The sequence below is a fragment of the Mytilus californianus genome, unplaced genomic scaffold (genome assembly GCF_021869535.1).
Source record: "Mytilus californianus isolate M0D057914Y unplaced genomic scaffold, xbMytCali1.0.p SCAF_6, whole genome shotgun sequence".
NCBI classification, from domain to species: domain Eukaryota; kingdom Metazoa; phylum Mollusca; class Bivalvia; order Mytilida; family Mytilidae; genus Mytilus; species Mytilus californianus.
This window is the reverse complement of record NW_026262712.1, coordinates 109,323,301-109,331,888: the sequence shown is the minus strand read 5'-3', so window position 1 is coordinate 109,331,888 and position 8,588 is coordinate 109,323,301.

The window sequence follows — 8,588 nt, the reverse complement described above, 5'->3', positions numbered from 1 at the left end:
TGTAAACGCTCATTAAAGATACCAGGCGTTATACAAGAGTCACAAGAAACGCTCAAAACAAACCAGTAAGATGTCCAAATCAATAACGATTATGAAGAGCACTGACAACACCAAAAAAGATTGTGACAGTATGACTACGGAGTTAAAAAAACTATAAGTGTTTCGAATGATTTCTAAGATTTTATGAGGAATTAATTTACCAAACACTTGTATCAACTGAGATCATCCCCTTTTTTTTGGTGGGATTTGTTTTGCCCAGTCCTTAGTTTTCTATGTTGTGTTTTGTGCACTGTTGTTTGTCTTTTCTTAGGTTTTCGTCTTTTTTTGCCATTGTGTCAGAATATTTCCCACATATCTCTAAGATTCACAGACCGCATCAATCAAAAACAGAACAGTTTTGACTACTGAGTTTTTTTATACCCTCGAGGACGATACGCCTACCAGCAGTGACATCGACTAAGTGGTTTTAAAATGTCACCTGAGATCACCCCCAGGTTCTTGTTGCTCAGTCTTTGGAATTTTGTGTTGTGTTTTTTGCACTGTTGTTTGTCTTTTCTCAGTTTTTCTATTTTTTGCTATGGCATTGTCAGTTTGTTTTCGACTTATGAGTTTGAATGTCCCTTTGGTATCTTTTGCCTCTCCTCTAAGAATCACAGACCGCATCAATCATAGAACACGAACAGAAGTTCTGACTAGCGGGCTATTTATACCCTGGAGGGCGATATGCCTACCACCAGTAACATCGACTAAGTGGTTTTAAAATTTCACCAACGATACCAGGTTTATAAATTAGTAAGCCATACATATACACAAGAATCATCAGTGGTTCTTTAACAGTTGGAAGGCCGAAACAATTACAATTTTATTGAGTATACGATTAGAATAGAGTTTTCATCTCCATTATGCCTTCAAGGACTGACTTAGAAATTGAAAATAACTCATTAACAAACTTTTTTTTTTAAATGGACATAACAAAAGTTTCAAAGCATGTACTTTGACCTATGTCGTAACCATTTTACTGGCCATACAAAAAATAAAATAAAAAAACGATACAAAAGAGAAAAAAAAACAAAGATAATATGGATTATTTACAGTTGCTTCAATCATCATTTACTTTACCACTGTCGTTTGTATATATGTTATTTGATAACCGATGGGCGTTTCTATTTCCGTCCGTAAGAAAACATGCTTTCGAAAGACGAGTTTTCTTAAAGTATACAACTCCAATATATATTCTGAACATCCGATTAAGAATATCTTTCTTAAACTTAATCACGTTGTCGTATAACTGGTTTAATATTTCCACTAGTTTACATTGCATATTTGCATGCATTATGATACCAAGAACCGCATCATCTGATATTTATGGTATATAAAAAAAAAAATACGAGCTGTCATACTTACTTATATTACTGAAGTTAACTTTGTAGTTTTTATTTCAAAATCAAATGACTTATGGGGAAAAAGGTTATCTACAAACTTAAGTTAATAATGATAAATTGTCACATTCTGTTAAACAACACATTGACCTGTATTTCTAATATAAATTTCTTTATAGATTATATTTCACTCTGTTTTTCAGTTTCTTTTTTGAATTTATTGTCAACTGTTACGACCTTATTAAACAGACATTAGCCCTTTTCCTCGATATTGATACAGATGGACAACTTCAAACTAAAATTTATGATATACGTGATAATTTCAACTTTCCATTTCTCAGCAGAAACATACCATCTTCCTCACCGTATGACGTCTACATATCCCAACTGATACTTTACGCGTGTACATGCTCACATATTAGCAGAAGTATGTGTGATCATAACACAAACACTACTAAAACAGAGTTATGAAAAAGAACGACAGAAATCGACACTATACTAAAAATTACTTTATATGTACTTTCACGGTACTACAATCTGTCGATATCTTTAGTTTGGCATTGTACAAGGTCATGTTTTTCTCATTAGATACCAGAATAGTTGTCTTATCTGTAATTTTCCTGATTGTGTCCTATTCCCGATTGTAACATTTTTACTGAGTGAGGATTCGCAAGGCGGGTGATTCGTATATGGAAGTACATGCTAACTTTGACAGACGCTATTTTATCCTAAATTTGAGACAACAGTAGTTTACCGATGTTCAAATCTCATAAATCAATTAAGAGGGAAAAAATAAAGGTAAAAAAAAAAAAAAAAAAAAAACATAAAGAGCGGGACCGGTGCGTTGCCGTGATCAGTGTCACTTACCTATTATGCATGCAACTAGGCGAATCCACACGCAGTACAAATGTCATAATCTGGAATAGGACATAATCAGTAAATTTATAGACCAGACGATAAAACGATTTAACAGTTTTTGACAGCTGTAGCTTTGAACAGTTTTGGATCCCAAGAACAGATTCCGACAGTTAGATACTTGAACAATTTTTGAAAGTTTTATCTTTTTATATAATTATTTGTGTAAATTATTTGGTATATGTAATTTATTCATTCATCTATATATTTTCTTTCTGTCATATTTGTTTGACGTTTGTTTTGTTTTTAATATTAAAAAAACTTAAATCTTTACTAATAAACAAAAATTCTGGGATTTCGTTCGTATTTATCCTCGAAATGTGTAATAATATTTCCAAAAATGAACATATTGTTTTTGTTAATTAATATTAGTGGTATGTTTCCTTCCTTACTTAAGGGAGCAACCATTTAACTTCAAGGGAGTGGGGGTTATTGTTTTTTTTTAGTCAGAATTTTTTTTCGCGCAAAGCGCAAACATTTTTTTTTAGTTTTTCGACGCTATCAATCATTTTTTTTTCAAAATTTAACACTTTAAGGTATGGGGGAAATCTGGATTCAGAATATTTTTTTATGTTATCTGCTTCACCACAAATTTTTTCATCAAATTGGGGATCAGAATATTTTTTTAGCAAAAATCCCATAAGACAGCTGCGATAGTTTGTGTCATTTATAACGCATCTACATTAGAACAGATTCTGACAGTTCTACGATAGAACTGGTCCTTATTTTTCTTCCCAAAAAAAAAAATGTTTTTAATAGTTCTAGTTCTAGTTGCTACTTGATAAATACAAATGTATATTTTTGTGTTACTCCTGTCAGTTAACAAATATAAATAGACTCCTACTACAACGACGAAATACTTTACAAGTTAAATTACGACCGATCGTGCATGTATTATTACAGGTATATCTGGGATCAAAATGTCCTTTCAATAACTGGTTATCATAATTGCTGGTATAAATTTATAACACAATACATGCCAAAAGTGATCTGCTATACTCCTCCAAATATTCGAAATTTTTCCTTATTTTTTTATAATCCTTTTATTGTAAGAAGTAAAGAAGTGACTTACTCTAAGCCTGATATCTTTGATGACGTATCACAATAATACAAATTTAAGAAGACGTGGTATTATTGCAAACGAGGCAGCTAATCAGCCTGGTGTTATTAATCAGTTTTTACTAAACAATTGAAAGGATAGCAAAACTACCCAAGATGATAACGAACATTCAAACTTCAGCAAATCAGAGACTATTGTATCTATTAACCCATAAACACTTGGCAAAATTTTGAATTTAAGTTCAACCGATAGTCATCGTCTTCAATGTTATTGGAAGCAACACCTCGTTTTTGAAGGTTGCATTTGGGGTCTTAAAATCTGTCAAATTTAGTTAAGATTACTTGAATACAACATGCCTGCGACATTTAGTGTTTGTGTATATTCGTCGTAAAAACTACCAGGAAGACATAATAATTCTTTCTTGGAAAGTTCACTAGCAAAGTTTGAAGATTAACGTGTTTTATTATCGCTAAGGGTTAAGTGATACTTTAAGTCAAGTACATATATATAGATAAACATTTGGTGACAGGAAAGATGCTTTGCATCAGCATTTTATAAATTTAAAGGTGTAAGAATTGATGTATGCTCTTTGTATTTCGACAACAAGAAAATCTAGATATTTATAACAAAGTACAAGAATTTTCTACACACCATTTTTTATGCATTTCAAGTGAAACAATTTATAAAACTCATTACCCAAATGGTTATATGTCACGGTTTGGACTGATCGGTGACACAAAAAGTTCAGATTTGGTTATTTACATAATAAACTTCATTGCATTATACAGTTAACTTGTTTTCTTTTTAAAATGTTTACGGATCAAGGGCTGTAGTTAAAAAAAAAAATGATAACAGGAATCATCAAAATATGTCATAGTGCAACATTCCCTGTGTTATAATTGATCGCAAAACTTTTCAAAGCATTAATTTGAAGAATCAATATATTAAGGTGATTTACTATTAATTTACAAACACAGATTGTCTTTCTAAATTTTACCACTTTTACCTGCATTTTGTTTTTGGCGAAAACTAAAATTCATCATTCGAAAAAAAGTAATTCATAGTTTAAAGTCTATTTACTTAATACTGTTCATATATCGTTTTTTAAATCAGAAGACGTAATAGGAAAAATTGACTTCTTTGAAAATAATTGCCCGCCGTCCTGTTCCTGTGGAATGCTCTAGAATAGTAAAAGATATGGTCGTACAATAAATGGGTGCAGTAAAAAGGAAATTATATGCCTAATATGCTATACCGTAAGTACAGTGAGCCAATGGAAACCAACATCCTGCCTCCAAGTACTTAAATATGTCTTTTGAATGTGGCGGTACGGAGGGGCTTTTGAAAACATTATTTGAAAGAACGTTTGCATAATTCATTTGAAAAGATGAGGACTGTAATTTTGCTAATTATTTTATCAATAGTAGTATTGGAAATTCGGCAAGGTAAGTAATATGGTGCATCATTGAATAGAAGGTTAATATTTTGTATTATTTGCGTTATACTTTGCAAAGGTCTTTTGCAAGATGTTGCGTTATACTTTGCAAAGGTCTTTTGCAAGATGTTGCGTTATACTTAGCAAAGATCTTTTGCAAGATGTTGCGTTATACTTAGCAGAGATCTTTTGCAAGATGTTTCGTTATACTTAGCAGAGATCTTGTTCAAGAGATGACATGTTATAATTTTGAATTCAACCCTTCGTTATTTAAAAATCATTTAATATTCATTCTTTTGGAATCCTAAAATTATATGAAAGTTAAATACATAGTCAGGTCATTTGAGACTTCAAAAACTTATTTCTGTCGAACAAAAACCCAGCGTACTTAAATAAAGTGTGCAAAAATCGTTAAAAGTAACAATATATATAAATAGCTACGAAGAGGGTATGAACAAATTTTACACATTTATGATAATCAGAGATAAAATAATTATTTCCTTGCTTTCATGACTAGGGCTAAATAAAACGTTATTAAACAGAAGTAAAAAACACTCATGAAAAAGTGTGATGAATAAATCAGATTGACGTAGACTTTTTTCCACATTTGTAAAATAGAACATTGAGAAAAATGGTTGTGTACATAAGGGGGACTTTCCACTTCTTTTAAAGTGAAAACAAATTTAGCATAATTTCTAGACCAAATGTTAACTAAGTCACTTTGTTTCATTTTTTTAATATGCTAAATTAACTGGTTGTGGTGTAAAATGAATAACTCCTAAAACAGAAGGAAACTGTTTGTTATAAAACCACGAAGTGATTTTCAAGGATAACTAATTATTCATCTATATGAAGCTAGGTTAAAAAATGAATTGCACTCTATATATTGTATGCATCCGCAACGCTTCCCTTGTCTGAAGTAACCTCAAGAGAAAATATTTGAAAGCAAAGAATGTATAAATACCAAAACACGTGAAATAAAATAGAGAATGGAAATGGGGAATGTGTCAAAGAGACAACAACCCGACCATAGAACAGACAACAGCCGAAGGCCACCAATGGGTCTTCAATGCAGCGAAAAACTCCCGCACCCGGAGGCGTCCTTCAGCTGGCCCCTAAACAAATATGTATACTAGTTCAGTGATAATGGACGTCATACTAAACTCCAAATTATACACAGGAAACTAAAATTAAAAATGATACAAGACTAACAAAGGCTATAGAGGCTCCTGACTTGGGACAGGCGCAAAAATACGGCGGGGTTAAACATGTTTTTTGAGATCTCAACCCTCCCCCTATACCTCAAGCCAATGTAGAAAAAAACAAATGCACAACAGTACGCACAGTAAAACTCAGTATAAGAGAAGTCCGAGTCCGATGTCAGAATAGGAAACAAAAGAAAATAAACAAAATAACAATAATACATAAATAACAACAGACTACTAGCAGTTACTGACATGCCAGCCCCAGACCTCATTTAAACTGCTTGAAAGATTATGTCTTCATTATATGAATATCAGGAAAAGCTATATGACGAAAAGAAACCTAAAATAAAAGCTAAATCAATTTAGGGTCAACTTACCTGAGAGAGTTAAATCCTTAATTTCTCAATTCTTTCTTTTTTAAAAAAGGAAAATGAAAAAAAAGTATTCATAAATCACGTCATTTCCGAATCACGGACTACCAATCTGATCATATCTTCGAGGACTAATAGTCCACAAGCAGCGGTATATAACCTAGTCCCATGTAGAACTTGAAAAAAATGGTTAATCTACTTTAGTGAAAAGTGATCATTTGCAGTGGATTTTGTTATATTGAAGAGACATGTCGAATTCTCTAGATCTTTTTTTACTTTCCTGGAAATATTAATGATAAAAATACAAATTTCAAGGCAAAATGCAAACACTGCTTTTCTGTTATATCTAAGGATAACATCAAATTTTGTAACTCATCTTAAGGTACGACTTTCAATGATTAAGATATTGTATTATTATGTCTGTAATATTTCACACATACATTTAAAAAGTGGTATAAATACTAGAATGACCAAATTATAATTCTAAATGGATAACACAACACTGCATATCAGATTGAGTTACTTTTTTTTATTTCATTTTATTTCATACATTTTCCTGCATAAAAAGATTGCTATTTGAAAAGCATTACTGTAAAAGTGTTCCATTGTTGTCAAAAGATCAATGAATACCTTGTGATATTTAAATAATAAATAATTGAACATTGTCATAAAACACTAATTAGTTTGTTTTACAATCAGTCTTTTCGCCATTTTGACACTTAGTCATAAATTAAACTCTATGTTTATTATATAATAAGGAAAGAAATTCTCAGTGAATATTTTGATTGAAATTAAAAAAACAAATGTATATTTATAAAAGTAAAGTCAACATTAAGTTAAAATAAGTATTAAACTTCATTTCTGTAATTTCTTTTTAGAGAAAACACAGAGATGTATTTGTGACTTCATGTGGTTTTTCTAGATGTTTGATTTTTCTATTCACTTGATAATAAAATTTACAAATGTAATGTGTAATTCAATGCATTACTTTGATAGATGCATGTAATAGTAATTGTAATTTAATGCATGGTTTTGTCAAAGTAATTGAAATATAAGGCATTACATTGCAATGTAATTCGCCCCATGCCTGGTATATACCCATTGCCCGGGGAAAAAAATGAGATAACACAATTAAAATAGTGTACGTCCGAAGCTCTTTTCTGTATTAGCCGTCATCAGGAACGCTTTGAAAACCAAGGACGCATAAGTACTGAAACAGGAGAAAATATTACGAAAAAGAACCGTGCAGACCTACACAATAAAAAAAAATAAGCGGGTTATAAACTACTAAATTCTCCATTACGTTTACGATTTTTGAATTGTTGGAACGGTTGGTAGTCTTTCTTACTCTACCAGGTAGATTTTTCACAACTTAATCCGACTTAATTTCTTCAATATAACCTCCACCAATAAAAAGTGTCCGTCACGAAATAGCACAATAGTGCTGAAAGTGGCATTAAACACCAATCAATCAATCTATCAATCTTTAACATAACGTATGCTTGTTAAGATATTAAGGTGTTGGCGTTAAAAACTGTTACTATTTCTGATTTGAATAGTTTGACCATGTTGAATGAGTTTGACACGTCAACAATGTAACAGCTGAATGTCCTTATCCTTTATTATTCATATCTTTATGATTTTCAACCTAGTCAATATGCATTATAGTCTTATGCAAGTTTTGTTTGTCCTAGTTGCTAAACTTTGACTTAATATAATAGCATTATATAACTTCTAAAGAGACAAAGTAAACAGTACTGAAATATTTTAATACCCTTATTAATTATCCTTTCTAGCCAAGAATATTGTAGTATTAGTTGATTTTATCTACAATGTTTAGTGTCAATATAATACTTTGAACTATCTATTTGAAGAAACAACCACTCATGCTGTTGTGTATATATCGGGATTAATTCAATATTATTTATAATTCATTCAGTCATTAAGAAAATGTAGATAATTTAAAAGTGATAGAAATTAAAGGGTAGTATAAATGCTCTTCAACTTCGTACTGTATGTGGCCTTTTATTTCTATTCATATTCGATCGTTTCTAATGAGTCTTTTGTAGACGAAACGCGAGTCTGCCGCACACAATTTTAATTCTGATATATATGATAAATTTATTTATCAGCATGTAAAGGGCCTTTTGCATTCTTGTTCTGAATTTCCCTTCCAAATATTGAACGACATAGAAACATTATTTTTGAAAACAACTCACTTAT